Raw genomic sequence first — 24,419 nt, forward strand, 5'->3', positions numbered from 1 at the left:
AAAAAAAAAAAAAAAAAAAAAAAAAAAAAAAAATATACCGACGAATTGAATACCTCCTTCTTTTGGGAAGTCGGTCAAAAAGCAAAATAATTGAAATGTACATTAATTGTATTCGAATTTTAAAGCAATTGTAATAACAATATTAAAATTAACCAATTCAACTTTTAGAGACTGACATTTGGAAAATTTTATTTGAATTTCATCAATAAATTTATATTTATAAAATAAAATTCATTTGCCCGCATATTTCACAAATTGAATAAATATTTAACACGTGAAAATCCATTAATTCTAATACCACTAACCGCAATCGGTTGGAAATAGCTGTAAATAGGACATGATACATTTTGTTGTACGAATTTAAATACTGTATGGAACAGTCACTGCATTGCATTAATTGCTATCAGTCTAAATTTTAGGTTAGAAATGGTGATTGATTTTGATTAAAATTAAGTAATTTTTACTAGTAATAGTTAGTTGACTTCAAGTTAACACTTTACAGACAGACGTTGTAACTATACTTATTTTGTACTAGTTGTTACTCGTGAGTTCGCGCGTGTGAAATAAAAAAAATATAGCCTATTAACTCACATAAATTACCTTTCTAAGGGTGAAAGAATTTTTAAAATCGGCCTAGTAGTTTTTAAGTTATTTCAATACATACAAAAATACAAATCTTTCCTCTTTATTATATTAGTATAGAGTAATGCCTAATTAAATTCTTTTAACCCTTTTCATTCTATTTCATAACGAAATTACAACACAATTAATAGCCGGTTTCCCAGCTACGTTTAACTATTGCTTAGTGTTGGCTCGATAACTTCATGAAATGAGTTTCCGAACTACTTAACTTGAGTTTTGTTCCGTTGAAACTTAGGTTAACTTAATTCTAATAAATCACTGGGTAATCTTACTAATATTATAAATGCGAAAGATTAGATGCATGGAGGTTTGTTAGAGCTTGTAGCCTAAACAGCTGCACGGATCTCGATGAAATTTGGCTACATAGAGGGTAGTCTGGAAAAACAGATAGGCTACTCACTTTTTTTTAATATAACGGGGACGAAGTTTTGACGCAAGCTAGTGATAAAATAATCGGAACTTCAGAAACCCAGCATAAGTGATTTAATATATTTTAATGTCCAATTTCACAAATCCCAGAACGTAGCAGTGACCGTACTAGTGAACAATAAAGCAAACATATCCTAAATAAGGGTTAGGTTAGTTTAAAATGAATTGAGCTCTGACCCTCGGCTTACGGTGGGTTAAATGCGATATCTGTTTATCCGGACCCTACAATAGCTTAACTTTTATTGCTTAATAACGGTGACAGTAAAACCTTTATGCTTCATTTTGAATTTATCATATCTGTTTTGATTGTAAAAGATAACAGTGGCGTTCATCTGTCTATACTATTATAATAAAGCGTAAACACACTTCTTTGTTGCTAAGATGTCAGTAATTACAGCATATTTTTGAATAACTCTTTTTTAATAAAAAGCCCTACACCTACGTCACGCTTTAGGCTATATATTTTCACACCATCAAAGTTGGTGGTAAATATTTTGGATAAAGACCCTAATGTGGGAAAGATACCATAAGTTGCTGCCAACATCAAGGAAACATGGTTGCCAAGGTTTGTCGTGTAATGTCATTTTGACATTTGCAATTGACAATTTGACACATGTAAACAATAAAATAATTTTATGCTGATGAAATCGCATGGGAACTAGTCTATTATATACATAAAAGAAAGTAGTGTTAGTTACACTATAATTCAAGAACGGCTTTACCGATATGGCTGAAAATTGGGTAGGATATAGCTTAGAGCCAGGAGACGGACATAGGATACTATTTATTCCGTTTATGGATGGATCTTTCTGATTCTTGGATTTACTTTATTTTAATTCCATGCGGACGGAGTCGCGAACGAAAGCTAGTATAATATAAAATTTTATATATTAAATAAGACAATGTTAAATTAACGTGTTCCTTCTACATACTTTTATGACATCACTAGTTGTCTTGTTTATATATTGTTTAGTCTGTTAGAATTAAAAAGGAATTTAAGTATTCCATTTTTCTTTTAGACTTGGCTTTACATCCATGCCAGATTTAATCAAGATCCGTTCAGTTACTGGTAAACTCTAACAAGCATCCATCCAAACTTTCATGTATTATTTTAGTCAGAAGTAAGAATTCAATATATCTAATTGTTAATTATAATTGTTTTATTCGAAAATGTTATTAATACCTTAAATTTTCTTGTACCTTTTTTAATAGTTTCAAAATAACTCATTAATTGTAATGTATTTTTTTGTTTTCTTTGTATAGACATCAAAAGAATTATAATGAAGTATTGGGGAAGGAGTTGGCTCCTGTGACACAGGGCAACCTACTACAGGATCCAAGACTTTCATGAAATGTATGCAAAAGAGACAATAAATGAATTATTATTATTAAAAAAAATTATTTCTATTTATAATAATAGAGGTTAGGATAAGAAAATCCGTCCTAACCTCGTATTTCGCTTTGAAGTTTCAATTTTCCATACTTGTTCATCGTAATGAGTTATCCACATCTATTCAAATGCTTTTGAATACAAAAGCTAACGGTTACAAAAGATATCAAAAGCTCAGTGTTGACCTAGAAAAGCTTTTGCGGACTCACAAGATAATTTAAAGATTTGAGAATTTATTCCATATTTTTATTATAAAGCATTCAAGTAAGTTAGGAGACTGAAAATGTTTTTGAACTATCTTAGAATTTTCAAGCAACTTTTTAACAAAGTGTTTAGTAACAACAAAATTATTCAAGAAAGTTTATTAGTAAAATTTATTTATGAACTATTTGTTAATCAATGTTACTAATTATTATAAATTAGCTTTCGCCCGCGACTCTGTCCGCGTGAATTTAAGAAAAAAAGTGAGTAACAATTTGCTCTTTCAGACTATTCTCTACATCTATACCAAATGTCATTGAAATCCGTTCAGCCGTTTAGGCAACAAACTCTAACAAACATCCAACCATCCATACATCTAAACATTCGCATTTATAATATTAGTATGATTATTAAATTTCGCGGTATAGCCAATGCTATATAAACGTTAAAAATTGTGAAAATTTAGCAATCAAACTTTTCTAATCTACCTTCATAAAATGTTTTACCAAAAATTTACATTTTGATAACAAGATCCCTTTTATACATACAGATAAGATGTAAGAACTTTATAAGCATACTAGCCTTCGCCCGCGACCGTCCGCTCGGAATTAAAAAAAAATAAAAGTGACTAGCCTATGTGTTCTTCCAAACTATCCTCCACATCTATATATACCAAATTTCATTAAAATCCGCTCAGCCGTTTAGGCTACAAACTCTAACAAACATTCATCCATCCATCTAAACTTTCACATTTATAATATTAGTAAGAAATAAAGTTAGTAGGATTAAGAAAATATTTTACTTTCTTTAAAAAGTCATGTTTTAAATAACTATGAATAATCAAATTATAAGATGAAAATCAAAATCAACATTTTCGTTTGAACAAGTAAATAGAACTTAACACATATTTTAATAGATTTCGCAAGGAAATGATGCTAAGACCGTGGTTTCTCTCTTGAAGCCTCTCATGACGAAAGCCAAGTTAACTACAGCATCTGTTATAAGAAAGGTATCGGAGTGTGTCCTAAACAATAATGAGAGAGAACAACTCTTTAAGAAACAATCTACTGAGACACCATGTTAGTGGACTTTTATCTGCTTCAACCGAGCCAGTGACGGATCTAGATAACGAAGTTAGCAGCATGGTGCTGAAGGCCTTATAGTATACGTAAATATGTATTCTTAATAGTTTTTCACTTTTTTTTTTCTTTTTATTTCTATGGTTTAAGTATTTTGTACTAGGTTATTATGGGATTACACGTTTTAAGGAATCAATGTCCATATAAAAAAAAACACATTGCTATAACAAATAATTTTGACAGAAATATGAAAAATATACATATCCATGGGAAACGATATAAAGACAACAAGACTCCTACAATACAACAACCATCTTATGTAAATTTTGACATTAACAGAGGACGCTAGTGAGCTAATTTAGTGAGGGTTCCCACGATCTCAGGTAACTTTTTCGATCTAATTTTTTACTTTACATAAGTCGTTTCAGGTGATTGCTACGAAATAATTTTACATGTAATATTTTCTATGACTTCAAAAGGTAGATACCAAGTTTCTTGCAAAGTTACTTGGTAACATAAATTAAAGTGATGTAGGAAAATGGAAAGTTTTTTTTTAATATAACAAGGTGGCAAACGAGCGAGCGGCCGTCTGAATTCGCCAAGAAAGCGAAGCGATCTCTGCCCGTATAGATAAGCTATGGTAGATGCGTTGCCTACCCTTAATCAACTAAGAAGGAGACGCACATAAAGAGTATACTTCCCCTTCCTATGCGTTTCCTCTATAAACCCCACTTTCCTGTCCCATCCTTTCCGTATATGAAAATGGTGGGAGAGGAAATGGACAAAAAATTGGAGCTCCGGCACCACACTTTTCAGTCGAAACGCCGAATTGCTTTCACTTCACGCCCATATTCTTGTTGTTGTTAGATGTTAAAGCGAGCTCTAGTATGTTAAAGCCTACCATTGTCACCGTTGTTAAGCAATTTTTTTTAAACGATTAAATTAAATAATTTCTATATATTTTAGAGTAATTTTCGCTCCCAATCAACGTCACTCAAATGCCTTTAAGTTCACCTTTTAGGATCATTTTAATGAAGAGGCTGTCGCCGCTTTTGAAAATTTAGCGCTTTTCAGATTAGATCGCATTTCAGTTTAATTGTCTTATCAATTCATTTTATTAGAAAATGCTTTTATTTAATGTTAATTCGTCAGATATATTATTTTAAATTTATGACCTACAGACGTTAAATATTTTCTTGTCTATGCAAATAAAAGTAAAAAGTTCGAAACGCTTAAGTGGGTGCGTACATCTGAAACGAAATTATCGCACAATTGTTTAGTCGCTCTTTGATTCCTATGAGCTTATATGGATAGCACACTACTCGATTTTTTAAGTGTGCAACTAAACTGTTAAATAGGTTGCAAAACAATCGACAATCGCACAACTGTTGTGCGATTGTTTTGTCAATGGTGTGCGCTTGCCCTGACTACTACAAATTTCATTAGTATGGTAATATTTGAGTGTTCGTGGATTCATATATGTTTTGGCTTCCTTATATCATAAAAGTACATTTCTATAAATAGTTATATTCCTAATATAATTTTCTACTTTCATAAATAATCCCAAACATAAAAATATGTAAGTCAGCAAAGTGCACATCCGTTTTAACCCTTGTCAGATTTGGGTCTCCCTGCCCCTCTACAATCTACAAGTAATCTTAAAGTAACATGACATTTCGCGGATTATTTTTGTGATTTTTCTTTCCTGAAAGTGTTTTTTTTTTGTTAAAAAGTAACTGGCCATTCCCATCAAATTCGTCCATGAAAAAAATCCGAATGTTGCGTAGATAATATAACAATGTTGAAAAAAATGTGCGTCTTCTTCTCCGTCGACTTAGGGCAGACAACGCATCTGCGATTGCGGATGTCCATGGGCAGCGGGAGCTTCGCCATTTTGGCGGATTCAGGTGTCCGCTTGCTCGTTTGCCTCCTTATTGTATAAAAAATAGGTTATAAATGTATCTCTTTGAAAAAAAAAAGTCAGTTAGTAATACACGGCTAGTTTCTTTTTATTATTATCCCTATGTTTGCACTCACTGCTAACTAATTAGTTATTTGTAGGATGAATCTAAGAGCGTCGGTGGCTCAGTGATTTGAACACTTGACTTGTAATCTACAAGTCTTTGGGTTCGAATCCCGCCATATGATTTTCGATTTTTCGAATTTTCATATGTACATAATTTACCCGACGTTCTTACGGTGAAGGAAAACATCGTGATGCAACCTGCACATATCGGCGAAGAAATTCAAAGATATATGTGAAGTCAACCAACCCGCACTTGGCCAGCGTGGTTGACTATGGCCTAGTCACCTCGTATTAGGGTAGGCTCCGAGCACCTCGGTGGGGACGTATAGTGAGCTGGTGATGATGAGGATGAATCTGAGTTTGTCTCGTTACAATTAACAACGCAATTTTTCCTGAAGTGTCTATTTCCAGAAATGTCCGCTCAGCTTCAATCTAGCTTAAACAGCTTGATGGATCTTCCGAAGGGGATATACCCTTAGATTTATTACCAAGTAAGGTATTAATTAATTTTCGTTCTTTCTCAGAATGTTATAGTCCAGAAGGACATTCTAAATGAACGAATTCTACATGTGTTTGTTTATTTCTGTTTAATAACAGATGTAAACCCTTTTATTTGCATAGTTGGAATACAATGTTACAAAATATATTTACTACTCGCTGTAGTATAAATTTAAGCCGGCTTGGGAATCGTAAAGTATTTTCTGGTAGGTAATAAAGCACTGCTCCGTGGCTAGGAAAACTTTACTAGAAATTGTTGTTTGCACTCAAAACAACTAAATCCAACAAAGAATTTTTTTTACATTACATATTTTTTTTTGTAATTTTTTATTTTACGTAAGTTGTGTGTGTGTTTTACCTCACAATTTATTACAATTTGGTAAAAGAATGGGTCTCTGAGGATCCAATGTACTGTAACAATATTTGTACCATGAACAAGGATATTCATTTTTATTTGAGTTTAAAGACAGTTGATTCTTTATTTACAACATTCGTCTTCCTCGCTAGTCATGTAACCTAATGACATTCTTCGTCCATCCGTGACATACGAAGTCGAATCGTTGCATGCCAGATACAACGTCACAAGTTTATGAATGAATAGTGGCCTAGTCACCCTAACTTAGGGTAGGCTCCGAGCCCCTCAATGGTGATGTACAGTGAGTAGGTGGAAACTAGCAATGCTCAACTTACAGGTAAATTGCCTTCCTCCTTGCAACGTGACAAACTCCGCCACTTCTTCACAACAGCACCAATTTCCCCGATGGTACCAGAATTAAACGTTGTAGCTACAACGATATAATAAATGTTCTTCGTTGTGGAATAACGCTTATTAAAGTTCGTGAGTTTTAAAGATCTAAGCATACGTAGGGCCAGATAGCGGGAAGCAACTTTGTTTACTAAGTGTTAAGAAAATCAGTACTGTGCTGGAGGATTAGCGCAACACTATCATTGGAATATACGTCCCATCACTATGACATCTGTCAATGTCATTTAGTAGCGGTAGTTGAATATTAGTTTTATTAAATGTGCTTAATTTATCAAAGGTAAACACAGCTTTGAATTATTAATTTAATGTATCAAAGTAAGATATGTCTTTGTAAAGTGTCATGGGTTGTAATTTATTAGGAAACTTTCTATCCATTGTAAATTGCTTGTTAGACCTCCGTCAGCATTGACAAAAGACGAGGTGACGGGAGATTTCAATGTTACAGGATACAAAGGAACGGGTCTTATTTATAGGCGCATGAAGTTATTCAAATTTTATACAATAGAGTACTTCATGCAAAGTACGAGCTGTAAAATGTATTAGTTTGTGATTTTGTGAATATCTTTAGAAGTGTAATGTTTTTGTTAACAATTGTGGTTCTATTTAAAAAATTGTACACCTGACCAATGTTTAAATGGATGGATGTTTGTTAGAGTTTGAAGTTTGGCTTCTGAACAGATGTCGATGAAATTTGGCTTAGACGTTGGCTTGGCTTAGAGGATAGTCTGGAAGAACACATAGAACTTACTTATGTTTTTTTTATAATTTCAGGCGTACGGAGTCGTGGATGATAGGTAATACTTTATATAGCGGAGGTATTAAAAAAACACACACACACAAAGTACAAAAAAGTACCTAACACTTATCAAGTTTTTCAACGAAACGAAATTGGAACGTGAAAAGTTGTTTATGTCCTTATTAGTAAATTTTATTTATTTGATAAAGTTTAATTTGAGAGCGTCCCATCTTTGATGATCATTTCGATAAAATTGACTTTCAGAAACTTGTCGCTAGATGGCGATGGATCTGTTTTAAATCACGCTGATAAGTATTTGGAATATATTTCTTTTCTTAGCGAAATATTTCCAAGATGGTTTTGATTTAATAATTTAAGGCAAGCTTCCCAATGCCTGCAGCAAATTGTATTAATAAGGATGTACAGAATTGGCTTTGAAAGCTTCTATGTTCGAACTGTACAACCTAAAGTCAAACTAAGTTTGCTTCGGGAATATTTAATATTGGATTGGATTCGTTTTAAGTTGTAAGTTAGATTTTAATAGTTCTATTTTAATATTATGAAATGAATATACTTGTAAGTGTCCCGAATTTTTTTAATATGTTCTTTGATGAACTCTATCATTATAAATTTTATTTAAAAACCGGAGGCTAAAATTTCCCATTTTTGCCTTTTAGAACAATAGAATGCTTCAGTGAATAATGCCTTTGTTTTATTTATGCTTTCGAAATAATAATGAAGTTGTTAATGATTTTAAACAAAATATTAACAAATACTTGCATAAACATTTTATAACTTGGAAATTAATATCGTGGTAAAAGCGTTCATTATTTTCAATTAAAGCTGAATTGTTTTAATGAAAAATATTATTACCAAGTTATAAAACGTACCGCAAAATTTGCAAATATTGGCATGATAAAATTCCGATATTGTTATCATGTGTTTTCGTACCGAATACCCGACCACTATTATTTAACCTACACTCTAAAATTGATTATTTTGTTCGACTAAACTTTCGCTGTTAGTTTTTGGATTAATTATAATAATATTGGTATGTTTTTTTTTTAATTAGAGATTACGAATAAACGTTTAATTAACAAATATAAGTTCTTAGATTTAAACTCGATTTTCCTTTTTATTTATATAACTAGATTTCGCCTGCGACTCCGTCCGCGTGGAAAAAAAAACAAAACAAAAGTAACCTATGTATTCTTCCAGACTATCCACTAAGTCTGTACCAAATTTTATCGAAATCGGTTCAGCCGTTTAGGCTACAACATCTAATAAACATCCATCGTTTTTTTTCACACAACCGCATCACTTCAGTCGGACCGTGAACATGGCACATGCAGCTGTGCCGAAATATCGGGAGCTAAAACAACCCAACCGTGGTTAGAAACTCGTATCTTACAAACATAATAATAATCATCCATTTATGTGAACAGTGGTAGTGTCCGCTTTAAAATCTTAGCACGAATGGGCCGGCACGGCCGGTATAATACCACGATCACACAGAAGACAGGCGTGAAATGGAAGCAATTCCGTGTTTCGTCTGATGAGTGAGGTGCCGGAGACCTAAATTAAATCCCTTTCTCATTACCACTCTTTTCTTATAAGGAGTGGATGGGAAGGGGAAGTGGATTTGACGGTGGAGGAGATGCATAGGAAGGGGCAATATCCTCTTTATGTGCGTCTCCTCCTCCGTCGGATAAGGGCAACGCATCTGCGATCGCGGATGTCTATGGGTAGCGATCGCTTCGCCATTTTGGCAGATTTAGGTGGCCGCTTGCTGGTTTGCCACCTTATATTATAAAAAAAAAACTATCCATGCATCCATCTAAAGTTTCCTGTTTATAATATTAGTAAGAAGTAAGATAACAGAACGAAGGAATATTTTGATTTAAACATTTAATTAGAATCATATACATACATAGGTAGTAAAGTAAATGACAATTTAAAACTCACCTTTATCATTGAAGACTGGTAAAATTGTGATTAATACAGATTTTACAAAATAAATGTACATTTTGAACAATCAAAGAGAACTTGCGATTTAATGAATTCTGGTCACAGAGCTAAGTAAACTTTAACTATCTCAAATTCCGAGACATTAACTTAAAGACCCGTCTTAATATTCACGTCATCATTTGAATAAGGCTTTAAAGTTCTTTCCTAAAAGGAATTGTAACATCTTTAAATAAAAACTTAAGTTTAACCTAACTTAACTTAATTATAACTGTTTTGATGTATTCTGTATTCTTAAAGATTATTTAGTCTGTCCTATATATAAATCAATACCATTTATCTTTATTTAAAAAGTTATTCAAATATTTACTTCGTAATTTTAAAATGCAAGAATTCCACTTGTTATGTTTATAATCGGACAGTATGGCCGTCGTCCAGCCAAGTTTATAACACTTTTAATTCTGACTGAAAAATAATATAAAATATAACCTATGTTACTCACGAATAACCTTTCTAATGGTAGAAAAAATCGACCCAAGAGTTTTTGAGTTATTTTAATAAAAAATATAAATCTATCCTCTTTATAACATTGGTATAGATAAAGATAATTTAAGAGTGGTTCCTAAACACTCGTATATTTCTGAACACTACTTCACATTTCTGTTAGAGTGTAAATTTTTCACATTATACTTTCAAACAAAATAAAGTATAGTTAGTAATAAAAAGTGTAACTAAATCTTACATGTCGTTTAGTATATTTTATATAAAAAAAAAAATTATAAATATTTTTGAAATAACATTTATGAAATTAATTGGAGAGAATCGTTTGAATGAAACGTGGAATAAATAAATCGTTTAACAGTTTTGTCAAGAGTTGTTGATGTTATCCTAATTGCTAAAGTTTATCGACTTCAAAATGTTTTATTTGACACTTTAATAAAATTGAATTTGTATTTCATGTTATTAAAATTTAACATGCCTTATGTTTCTTGTTACTTTAATATTTTTAAAGCACTAAAGCTTAAATCTAAGTCCAGGATTAAGTTGAGTCTTTAGCGGCAACATTTTAAATCACTTAACATACAGCTTAATTTTAAAGTCACTTTATTCCCAAATTTAAGTGTTTCTATCGTATTTTTTTATATGCGAAGGGGGCAAACGAGCGGCAGGAAAACAAAGGTGGCCAACGACGACCATGGACATCCGCAACACCAGAGGTACTACAGATGCGTTCCCTGTGAGGAAATTATATTGTTAGCTTTTTAACTATTTTGATATATTCTGTATTCTTAAAAGTTATTTGTTAATCTGTGCTATTTATCAGTACTATTTGATGTTCAAAACAACAATACTGTTCTAAAAATATTATATAACGGAAGGTATAGTGGCGGTAGTTTTATAAAATACATGGCAAGGAGTGGCTCGGACGCTCAGCTAACAAGCTCGGTATTTTGCTTGTCGTCACCACGGAACGTTCGATATCTTTGCGTAGTTGCCTTGGAGTTAAGTTTGTTTTAAAGTAATTTACAAGTGTTGTTAATGTGGTCGCCCGTCTTTATTTAAAAAAAAACTGTGTCAAAATATCTAACAGTGTTATGTTTTTTAATAGCATGAAGTACTTCCATAGTTACACTTTATTTATGTATAAACAGTACGAACAAAGATGAATTGAAATTCAAATTTATACCCGCATCAAATCTGTCCGCTGTTTAAGAGGCACTTTCTTGCGCCAGCGAGCGCATTAACATTTTTATGAAACTTGCAGAGAGACGTAGGGCTTGTAATTCGAGAGGACATTATCATGGAAAAATGTACAAGCATAACACCGCAAGCCAAATAATCGTAAGTTATATCATAAAATAGTTGTTGCTCACGACTAATAATTTAAGTCCCTTTCTCTTTACCACCCTTTTCTTATAAGGAGGAGGGAAGGGGAAGTGGATTAGACGGTGGAGGAGATGCATAGGAATCAGAAATATCCTCTTTATGTGCGTCTCCTCCTCCGTCGTATAAAGGTAGGTAACGCATCTGCAATTGCGGATGTCTATGGGCAGCGGTCGCTGCGCCATTTTGGCGGATTCTAGTGGCCGAATGTTCGTTTGCCACCTTATTTTATATAAAAAAAAGACTTGGTCCTAAAAAATTAAAAATATAGCCTATGATACTCAGCGATAACATAGCATTTTAATGGTCAAAGAATTTTTGCAATCGGCCAAGTAGTTTTTAAATTATTTTAATATAAAATGAAAATCATTCTTTTTTATAATATTAGTATAGATAATTAAATACTTTTCATTACCTCAAAAATTACTGAATTCTGATTTTTGAAAATAATTGATTGATTCTGATAATTAAAATTTCAATAGTTATAGAACTGTGATAGAATATCTTTGTTTTCGATTATTTGAAATAAAAAATATAGCCTAACTTAGTCACTAATAATGTAGCTTTTTAATGACAAAAGAGTTTTGAAAATCGGTTCAGTAGTTTGTGAGTTATTTCAATAAATACAAAAATGCAAATCTTGATAATATGAATATAGCAAGTATATAATAGACATAAAAGTATAGAAATGTAACAAAAGTCTAACACATGAGGGTAAGAGGGTAAGAGGCAAACATATATAACTCGAAATTCTTTAATTTTGCAAGTGAATATAAAATATTAATTCGGCTAATTATAATTTATTCTATGTTTTGTTTAATATATAAATAGTAATAATTATTAATAATTTATGTTAAAGTATTCACTATTATTGCTGCTTAAGATGCAAGGAATATTCATAATGTTATTTTAATATTCCGTTAGAAACTAAAGCATTCGATATTAAAATAATAAGAATATGATAATTATGTCTAACTGGCTTTCGCCCGTGACTCCGTCCACGTGGAATTAAAAAAAAAACAAAAGTGTAGTCTATGTGTTCTTCTAAACTACCCTCTACATCCACACCAAATTTAATCGAAATCCGTTCAGCCGTTTAGGCTACAAACTCTTACAAACATCCATCCATATGTCTATACTTTGGCGTTTATAATATTACTAGCTGTTGCCCGCGACTTCGTCCGCGTGCTGTTAGAAAACATAAGATCTATATAAATAACAAAAAGCTACGTATCCCTCGGGAACCGGACATTTCTCAGGGATGAACCGTATCCCATGTGTACTCCAGACTTTGTTTTACATCTGTGACAAATTTCTAAAAGATATGTTGAACCGTTGCAGAATGATCGAGTAAACATTAAAAAACTTTTTTAATGAATCCCACCGGAACCGTAACTATTCCCGGGATAAAAAGTAGCCTATGTGTTCTTCCAGACTATGCTCTAAACCTGTGCTAAATTTCATGGAGACCCGTTCAGCCGTTTAGGGTACAAACTCTAACAAACAACCATCCATATTTCTTAACTTTCGCATTTATAATAGTATGAGTATGAGTATTATGATTATGTTTTGCTAAGTATATCTCACTTTTGATATTTCTTCTAGATATCTTACCAATTTGATGGATGGATGGATGTTTGTTATTGCGTATTACTAGCACCGCTTAACGGATCTTGGTTAACTTTGGCATAGATCATAATCTAGAAGAACATTTAGGTTACCAATTAATTTTTCTTTCAATTTCGCGTGGATGTTGTCGTGGGAGACAGCTAGTCTGTTAATATGTTTTAAACTCATATAGGCTATAGGCTTATGGTATAGTTAAATGAACTTCAACAACTACTAACGAAGAACGAAATTCGTTATACAAAAGTAAAAATACAAGACTTTTTCAATCTTTCGTTTTCTATTATTTATGACTTCCACTTTTCGATAGTATTATTCAACAGCCGTGTATTATTTGACGTGCATAAAATAACATGAATTGGAGAATTCCCAACAGGCTGAAGGTAATTTCCCACGCCGTCCGTGTTAGATTGGCAATCATTGCATATAAACGTTATCGACATAAATAATTTTATCGCCTGATATATTGCGCTTTAGGACCCAATAAATTTACCGTGGGTATTACTTATACACAAAACGTGCTATCTCTCTCATTTTATTTGAGTAAAACTGTGACAACTACATGTTTGATGCGTACGTCGATTACTATTCTGTAGACAGTGAGTGATCGTTTTATATACGGTGAAATATAACGCTTTTAGGAAACTGTTGGAGACCCGGCGTTACTGCAGCGCGTTGAAAATGTTCGCGAAAGCGTGCATGGACGGCTTTGCCAAAATCCGGCGCAAGCGCATAGCATCCTTGATGGCGCGGGTGCGCGGCAGCTGCAACACTATCTTGAAGGTGGTGGAGAGCCACATGGACAGCCGTGTATATAAGAACTGGGTAAATAACTAGTATAAGAATACATTTCTAATCATGATTAATTTATATTTGGAATACTAACTGAGACTAAGTAAAACTTACTAAAAAATGGATGTATATCTGTGAAAATTGTAATATACTAGTTGATGCTCGCGACTTCGCCCACGTGAAATTAAAAAAAAACCCTATGTTACTCATAACATAGCTTTTTAATTGTGGAAGAATTTTTCAAGTCGGTCCAGTAGTTTTAGAGTTATTTCAATACATACAAAAATCCAATAATACAAATATTTCCTCTTTATAATAAGTATAAGTAAAGATAAAATTATTTTTTACCGTACAAATGATAAAGCTATCACAATACAAAGGATAATAACGAGGTCACATGCCAGTAAATTGGAACAGTAGCATGCCAGTTCGCGAAACCGTACGCCAGTTAGTGGATACAAATGTTTGTGGTAGCATGCGAGTAACTTGCATGCATGTGCCACTTACGATATATTCCCACCTTTTAGGACAGAAAATCAATAAAGTTAAAAGGCGGATGTGGCAAAAGAATTTTTGAATAAAAGAACGGATTATGACTTTAAAGCTTTGCTGATTTTTTTGCAAAAAATCATATTTTTTATGCTTCTCACGTGAATATAAATATTATTAAATTCACGTACGAAACATGGAATATAACGAAAATTTATTAATCGTATTTTCTTATAATTCAAAAGATATTAAATTGCATCCATAAATCCGGATGGAATAAATTCAGTAATAAAAAGAGTTTTTGGTATGAAACAATCTTTTCACAGTTTCGTGCGTTCATTCAAATAATTTTCATGATTTCACAAAAATATCAGGTTTTTTACATAAAAATTTGAAATTAAAAGCAAAGGAAATATTATAAATGCGAAAGTTTAGATGGATGGTTGGATGGATGGATGGTTGGATGGATGGATGGATGGATGGATGGTTGGATGGATGGATGTTTGTTAGTGTTTGCAGCCCAAACGGCTGAACGGATCTCGATGAAATTTTGCATAGATGTAGAGGATAATCTGGAAGAACACATAGGCTACTCACTTTTGGTTTTTTAAGTTCCACGCGGACGGAGTCGCGGGCGAAAGTTCGTAATGACTATTTTATGAATGGCCAGAATTAGGTTACGGTGGCATTGTGCTTTAACTATGCGGTGAGCATATGTTATATATGTATACCCATATGTACTAAAGTTTAGTGTATAGAATTTAATGTGCTGTCTCATTACAATGTGCTAATCTATGCCTGACTGTGTTAGATACATTAACAATGGGATCGAAAACCTATCAAGCGATATCTAATTAAATATCTATATCTATACTAACATTATAAAGGGGAAAGATTGTATTTGTGTATGTATTGAAATAACTCAAAAACTACTGGGCCTATTTTAAAAACTCTTCCATCATTAAAGCTACTTTATTGATGGAATCTACAGTGAGTAACATAGGCTATGTTTTTCAATTTCACGCGGGCGTAGTCGTGAACAACAGCTAGTCTATATCTATGCTACTATTATAAAGAGGAAATATTTGTATTTTGTATGTATTTGATTCACGTTAAAACTACTGGGCCGATTTTAAAAATTAATTCACCATTAGAAAGATAATTTATCTGTGCGTAACATAGGCTATGTTTTTAATATTTTTATGTAGTTTTACGACGATAAAGTCGCGGTGAACAGTTAGTAAACAGTGAAGTTTATTACATTTAGAGGACGAAAAGGTCAAACATATTTCTGTGCGTCTTCTCTGATTTTTAAAAGATGACGGGAAACGTATGAACGCTGTATCAGTTTAATTGTTTTAAGGTAATAATAATAAAATATCCATAATATGTTAATCAAACGATCGATCAATCTGTACGTGTAATTTGTCTCTGAAGCGCTATTCTCGACACAAGATTGAGTACACCAAATTAAAGTAATCTAATTTAATCTTAGGAAAGCAATCTCTTAATTTTAAAAAAGTTCTCGTAGCTCAATTAAAAGATGATGAAATCAATTTTAATCTAATTATATAAATTGCTTTTTTATTAATATTCTCATACGATAGTTTGTTACCTTTTTAAATTTACTAGCTTTGCTAGCGACTTCGCCCGCGTTAATTAAAAATAATAGCCTATGTTACTAAATGATAACGTAGCTTTTTAATGGAGAAAGAATTTTTGAAATCGGCCTAGTAGTTTTTGAGTTATTTCAATACATACAAAAATACAAATCGTTCCTCTTTTGTATTATACATTTATGTTTTTGTATGTATGTATTTAAATAAATAAAACACAACTGGACCGATTTCAACACTTCCTTCACTATTAGGAAGCGTTATCATTTAATAACATATGGGCTACCTTACCTTTTTATTCCGCGCTCAAGAAGTCACGAGTAAAAGTACAGGGTAAAATTTAATACAAAATTGTTATCACTATAATAAACTATTGAGAATCATTTCGTCAGATTGAAAATAATTTACTGAGCACGTTTATAGCGGACACCGTCATAAAGTTGACGAATGACCTACGAAGGCCGTCATGAAATAGGTCGATTGTTCCAAATCTAATCCTGATAAATCATTTATTCAGACTACGTTATTGTACGACATCCGGCCCAGCTGATAGATGACGTAATAAAGCAATCTGGATATTGCGTTTGAATATTGCTTTGTTTTTTTTAATATAATAAAATGGGGCAAACGAGCGGCGTGAACACCAAGGTGGTCAACGACGCCCATGGACATCTGCAACACCAGAGGAACTACAGATTCGTTGCCGGCCTTTGAGGGAATGATAGGCTCGCTTCTTGACGGACCCTAAGTCGTATTGGTTTGAAAATACCACCGAGGACAGACCGTTCCTCAAAGCGGCTTTGCGGGGCAGAAAGTTCCGCGAAAAGATAAAAGTTTTTTTTACTCGTATACTTTCTAAGATTTTTTTTTTTATTTTTATAATATAAGGTGGCAAACGAGCAAGCGGCCACCTGAATCCGCCAAAATGGCGAAGCGACCGCTGCCCATAGACATCCGCGAACGCAGATGCGTAATGCGTAATAAAGAGGATATTGCCCCTTCCTATGCCTTCCATCCTCTCCTTATAAGAAAAGGGTGGGAAGGGAAAGGGACTTAAATTAGGCCTCCATTAGGATGAAGGATTTATTTTAATAGAAGCGTTATAACAGTTGGATTTTAAGCAATGACAACGGCAATGATAAATACGGTAAAGAAACTAGATTCATCAGTTTTTTTTTTTTTCGAAACTCGATTGTTACCACGAGCTTTGTTGATTTAGACTACGTCTATGGGTAGCTACTATTATGGTCTTATTCGTAGCAAATTAATATTTCTTTTACATTTTTATAGTCTTTTAAAAGAAGGGGCAACCCTTCTCCACTCCCTGGATCATAGTTTTTACATTCCACTAAGGAAACTCTTTCATACTTCTACCTGTTATACGCTTATACTAAAGGGTAACGATGTTAAAAATTTAGCGTTAAAACATTCTCTTTTAGTACCTATTTTTACAGTTTATGAGAGTAATTAGCACTAAAGCTGATTAGGAAGAGTAACGGCAAAGCTTAGCGGAGTGCTCGCAAAACGTAACTTAATTACAAGTTACTTTATCAGACACAGGGTTATAAAAAAATTACTCGATGACGATTTTCTTCAAATAAATCGGTATCAGTCGTCACTTGTTTTTGTCTATAATATTAAAATTAGAATAATATTCCTTCTTTTGTTCTTAAATTTATTCTTATATGATAAAATACACTACGATTGAATGACGGATTCAAACCAACATCCATGCGTAAACGTGGCGCACACTTGAAACTAAACTATCGCACAACCGTTTAGTCTCGCTTTGATTCCTATCAGCTTATATGGAGGTGTGCAAACTACTCGATTTTTAGTTTCGCAACTAGACAGTTGAATTTGCTGCCAAACTATCGACAATCACACAACAGTTCTGCGATAGTTAAAGGTGTGCGCCCGCTCTTAATCAATATGTTATTGGAGTTTCGAATAGTCATTCAGTTGCCTTTGACTTTAGTACTAATCTGTTCTGATCATATTGCAGAGGTTACATCGTTATATGGCATTAGTTGGATATGTCAGTTATGTAAGCTGCTGCATTATGACATAATAATCGTAAGATCTCCCTTATTGCAGAAACATCTATGCTGTATTGTTATTATATTAGCTTTCGCCTGCAACTCCGTCCGCCTGGGATTTATAGAAACAGTAAAGAGCCTATATTTGACAGACTATTCTCTACATCTGTGTCAAATTGCATCAAGTTCCGTTCAGCAGTATAGGCGACAAACTACAACATACGATTTTTTCCACTTTGTTATTTCCATAAAATAAACAATACTTTCGAATAATTCGAATTCTAATATTATAAATGCGAAAGTTTAGATGGATGGATATTAGAGGTTGCAACCTGAACTGTCGACCGAGAGAATCATCGCCTACAACATGCAAATGGCAATGAGAAACAAAGACACAGCGATCGTAGATGGTCTGAAAAAAATTACATAGACACTGTTCAAGTAAAAGTAGTAGTATAATTGTATTTACAAAAAAAAGGAACTCACCAGTGTTATACGCAACAAAAAAATAATTAAATAGGGAAAAAGAAAAAAACAAACTGTGTAAAAAAGAGTACGGACCAAGAGTCTGTAGAAGTTGATTAAAAAAAACCTGAACTGTGAACGTATCTCCATGAAATTTGGCATAGATGTTGAGTATAACCTAGAAGAACAAGCAGGCTACTTGCTTTTGCTTTTTTAATTCCACGAGGTCAGTCGCGGGCGAATGCTTGTTTAAATTTAAATACCATATTGTATTACATTGGATATTCAATAAAGCTTTGTTACAAACAATAGTATCCAGTGATAGTCCAGTTAATATTCACAGTGGGATAGTTTCATGCCTCGGTCAGATGATAATTGCTGTGCCAATTACATATTGTATAGACCACGCAAATTACGCGTTTTACACAACATCGACTTTGTTATTCTGTATCTCAAATGTCAGTTTAATTTGCACTATTGCACATTTTCAATTGTTATTTAGATTTATAATGGAATTAGCTTTCGCCCGTGTCTTTGAAAAATTTGTGTGTGTGTTTTTTTTTATATTTGTATATGTTGAAATAACTCAAATACAACTGGGCCGATTACAATTTCTTTCACTATTAAAAAGCTACGTTATGAGTGAATAACATAGGCTTTTTTGCTATTTTTAATTCCATGAGGACGATGTCGCGACCAACAACTTTAAAGGCACAGTTTTGATTTAAACGTAATCAAGTATATCACTAACAGAACAATAAAGTGCAATTCAAATTAAACGTAGGAGACGATTTCGGGGTAACTAGTTAATTGCGTTTAGATTAAGCGGAAACGTGACCCGACCTTCGGTTAACCGTAACTCCGGGATATAATCACTTTACTGCCGACGCCCGAACATCCAGCATCTTATCGCTTAATTATCTTGATGATATAAGTTTATTTAATGCAATTTTATTTAGTACGTCTCCCCTAGATATTTATTAAGCTAGCGCGTCCTCATTTTAAGCTACATCAACATTTAACATTTAAGAAAATAAAATAAAATTTCTAGTTTACTACCACAGTCAAATCTCTCGCACATATTATCAGTGAAATCCCACGGTAACACTTTTTTCGTCGAAGATTCTATGTGTATTTTATACATCATAAGGTGGCAAACGAGTAAGCGGCAACTTGAATCCGCCGAAATAGCGAAGCGACTGCCCATAGTCATTCGCAATAGGGGATGCGTCGCCTACCTTTAATTGACGGAGGAGGAGACGCACGTAAAGAGGATATTTCCTCTTCCTATGCGAAGATACAAAGATGTCAAAGCGAACTCTAGCACAGTTAAAAAGCGCAAAAGACTTTTTGAAATGAAAACAGTAATTATTGAAGAACAAACAGAGAAAGCAAGCAGTTACAAATCTTTAAAATAGTCCAATTTCCAACAATTACCTAAGTTTATTTACGTATTGTATAATAAAGATATAATCATAATTGAAAATCCTATGTTAATACTTTATTCTCCTAGAACACAGTACGTCGAGTCAAGTCTTTAGATATTCAAATAAATCCACGCTGGGCTCTGAATAAATGCATATAAATTTGTTTACATTTGCCGCAACCGGAATAGAGATGGCCTATTGTTCTGAATTCAAATTTAATTCCGAGATCTACATTTTATTGCTTTCTATTATCATCACTTTACTTCCTGTGACAAGGGAAAATTGTATGACCCTAAGAAGAGTATACAAAATAAAATCATACTAATGTTATAAATGTGAAAGTTAGATGCATAGATGGATGGTTGTTAGCATTTGTAGTCTTAAGGGCTGCACGGATTTCAATGAAATTTGTTGTAGATGTAGAGGATAGTTTGTAAGAACACCTAGGCTACTCACTTTTGTTTTTTTTTAATTAAAATATTAGTTGTTAATTTTTGCTCGCAACTTCGCCTCCGTGAAATTAAAAACGTAGCCTATGTTACTCACATATAAATTACCATTATAACGGTGAAAGTATTTTTAAAATCGGCTTAGTAATATTTGAGTTATTTCAATACACACAGACATACAAATCTTTTCTCTTTGTTATATTAGTGTAGACAAAAATACAAACCTGTCCTCTTTTTATTAATATACAAATATAGACAAGCATTTTCACATTAATCTCTTTTGTTTTCATAATAATTTAGCAAGACAAGTAATTTCCAATTAAAATTAAAGTCGATTGCATAGGGGTTTATTTTTAATTAAGTTACCTAAAATATATCGATTTATATAAATAGGTACAAAACTTGTCCTTTAAGTTAAAGGCAGTATTCAAGTCTCGGACCCGGATAAGAGACGTTGAAATTGTTTTACGTGACATTTTACACGGAATGAACTGTTTGGGCGGAATAGGGCACAGAGTTACAAATAAAACAGACTTTATTTTACACATGAATAGTATTGTTTAAAATATTCATTTACTGGTGTTCGTATGCGCCTACGTCCACGGGGATTTAAAAACAAAAGTAAGTTGCTTATGTGTTCTTCAAAAATATGAATGGTCCAGCAGTTTAGGCTACAAACTGTAACATCCATCTATCTAAACTTTCGCATTATTTTTTATAATACAAGGTGGCAAACGAGCAAGCGGCCACCTGAATCCACTGAAATGGAAAGCGTCCGCTGCCCATAAACATCCGCAATTGCAGATGCGTTGCCTACCCTTCATTGACGGAGGAGGAGACGCACATAAAGTGGATCCACCACTTTTCCTTCCCATCATTTCCTTTTAAGAAAAGGGTGGAAAGGGAAAGGGACTAAAATTAGGCGTGATGATTTATAATATTAATAAGATTCTCCTTGTTGTTGTATGTTATGGTTAGATTACATTACGAAAACATTCAACTTCCTTCTAATACAGAGTAATAAGCTATTAGAATAAATTATTAGCTTAATTAACTAAACTTACATGCATAGCTAAGACGCGATCTTTTTAATTAAAAATTGCACAATCCAGTGCAAGATTGTTCTGTAAGGAGCAAGTTTTACGGCGTAATGTTACTGTAATGACGTCATTACTAGAGTTGTGGTCAGGGCTGTCACTTTTAGATCCTGGTGCGTTCCGGGACATTCGCAGTCACTTTGGAGCCACCAAAAGGGTATATCTTACTTAATATCATGAATGCCAAAGTTTAGATGGGTGGATGGATGTTTGTTAGAGTTTGTAGCCTAAACGGATCTTGAAATTTGGCATAGATATAAAGGATAGTCTGGAAGAACATATAAAATACTTGCTTTAATTTTTCTTCTTTAGTTTAAGGCAAACGGAGTCGCGGGCGAAAGCTAGTATTTACATAGTGCAACAAAGACTGATGTGGAAATCACTGTTTATTATTATTATTTTCCGTCGTGTTCAGGGGAGTTGACATGTTCGCCATTTTTGCGCTGATTTTTCGTAATTTTTGTATTGTTGGCAACCCTGTGAATAACGCAATGAAAAGGCACCTGCAATTAATTTTAATGCTATACCTCATTTTCACTGCATTTAGTTTAAAGTGCATTTGAAAATTCTCATTGGTGAGGAAAATATTTGACACCCATTGTAATATTTGAATGTATGATTGTATTACGATGTATGTATGACTCGGAAATATGTTTACTTGTTTTACATTATTCATTCGTTGTCAAAACTCGTCATATTTAATCTGGAAGATAAAATCCGCTTGTGTTATCAGCATAATTAATTTCCTTTATTTTAAATGTAAATGCAAAAACCCTTAATTCGACGGACTTTTTGTAGCAAAAAAATGTAATGTGGACCAACACACTAAAACCACAATCTCTCGTAGTTTTCTCTAAACTAGTTGATTTTTTTAATTGGTTGTTCGTCACACTGGACTATGGAATTAAGGGTTAAAAAACTCAATAGCGTTTCATTCAAGTAGAATAGATAATAAACGAACATACAAAACATTATTTTCTTACGTAAAAGATAAACATCAACAAAAAATTCCTTCGAGCCGGATTTGAACCAGCGACCTATGGATGTCAGTGAAAGTCCTCTACAGTCCACCGCTCTACCAACTGAGCTATCGAAGGTGTGCGGAGGAGTGCGAAAAAGAATGTCACATTAGAATGCTCGATAAATTAACATAAGAATAAAAATATTGCACACAAGCTATTGCTCGCGACTTTGTCCCTGTGAAATTAAGAAACCAAAAAAAACACATGTTAATCAGTGATAATGTAGCTTTTTAATGGTGAAAGAATTTTTGAAATAGGCCAAGTAGTTTTCGAGTTATTTCAATACATACAAAAATACTTTCCTCTTTGTAGGATTAGATAGACCAAGTACAACTAAATCGGTGTTGCCTTGGCTTCTTAACAAGGATTCCTGTTTTTAAGAAGCCTTACAAAATGATACATTTATGTTTAGTGTGAAACAAACATTATTGTGTTATTAGTTAAATTTGGACCATCTTCAGTTCGACTATTCAGTAAGGCTTTTACGAGTAAGAAAAACATTTATAAACAAGTTTCCGAGAGCAATATACAAGGCGTGAAATTACACTCTTAGCTAGCAGTGGGAAGCACTTACGCTGAAATACAAAAACTAAATTGCATTGCACATTTGCAGGTTTGTGTTACTGCATTATTCTCTTATAAACTACAGACGTAAAATTATTAGTAGATTTTACTTTACTTCTGTTAACACTTAGGAGTTTATCACCAAATTTACAGATATATGTATAGACGCAGAGATCGCAAGTATTTTTTTAAAAATAATGATTGTTCGCGTCAGAGACAAGCAATCACGATTAATCTTTGCGATTCCCCCTTTTGCTCTGTGACAGTTTTTTCTATTACTATCTATGGCACGGCATAATCTATGATGACGCTTCCGCTCGCTGTCTACAACCAATTTTGCGACAACGCAGCGCATTGTAGCAATAAGTTCGATTGTACAATATTCTTGAATTAAAAATTACAAGTTTGATACAAAAGACAACTGAAAAAATAGTTATTTATTGAACTAATTGATTGGTTATTAAAAATACAATTTTCTAAATCACGCCAATATTTATTAGTTAAGGGGATTATTGAAATAATGAAAACAGTCAATGATTGTAATAGAATCTGTTCAATTTATTGGTTTTATCAAATTTAATCGATAACAATTCAAAGATAAAACTATTAAAAAATGTATATAGCAACAAAACTAGTTAGCATAGAATTCCAATACCGTGAATTAGTAACACATATTGCTGTTTCCGTTTAGCCAAAGTGAATAAAAGAGATGCAATATTCAAGCCATGGCTGTGAAATTCTTATATATAGTCAAAGAATATCTGGCCCGATGAGAGGCAATTGACAGGTTTTGTAATGAAAATGTTCTCGTGATACTACTGTTTTTTAAATACATCTGTATGTCCAAATCCCGGATTATACCCAACCGTCACCTCGCTCTGTCCCCACGTGAGAATAAAACGTTTCATCCGTCCCACCTTGTAGTTCCACTATCACCAATAAGGTGACAGATGGAACCGTTATGAAATAAAATAAGTTTTAAACGTCCCCTTTTCGCAAAAGGTGGGACGGGTGAAACTTTTTCTCATCTGTTCCCACGTGGGGACAGAGCGGGGTGACGGTTGGGAATAATGCCAAACCCCGGGGTTAAATTACGTTATCGGTGTATACCTTTATTATCAGTTTGTGAATTCAGGAAGAGTGACCGTCAAATGGAATCTCTGTCGAGTCAAACTGATTCTGTTATCACTGACATGCTGTACAGAGGATAGCAATTC

The 24,419-nt window shown here is 33.3% G+C and overlaps 1 long non-coding RNA gene and 1 other non-coding gene across 2 annotated transcripts in view; one reads left to right on the top strand and one right to left on the bottom strand.

Moving 5' to 3' along the window:
* LOC106103982 overlaps positions 1-2,430 on the top strand; it is a 19,087-nt gene extending 16,657 nt beyond the window's left edge. The window contains exon 3 of the long non-coding RNA XR_001225648.1: positions 2,335-2,430. This is a non-coding gene — a long non-coding RNA (uncharacterized LOC106103982). The remainder of the gene's footprint in view (positions 1-2,334) is intronic.
* A 20,195-nt stretch (positions 2,431-22,625) lies between these two features.
* Trnay-gua lies at positions 22,626-22,713 on the bottom strand. Its single transcript is given in 2 exon segments — positions 22,626-22,661; positions 22,677-22,713. It is a non-coding gene; the product is annotated as a tRNA-Tyr (tRNA).
* Between the last annotated feature and the right edge of the window lie 1,706 nt (positions 22,714-24,419).

Source organism: Papilio polytes, unplaced genomic scaffold (assembly GCF_000836215.1).
Source record: "Papilio polytes unplaced genomic scaffold, Ppol_1.0 DF823692.1, whole genome shotgun sequence".
Taxonomy (NCBI): domain Eukaryota; kingdom Metazoa; phylum Arthropoda; class Insecta; order Lepidoptera; family Papilionidae; genus Papilio; species Papilio polytes.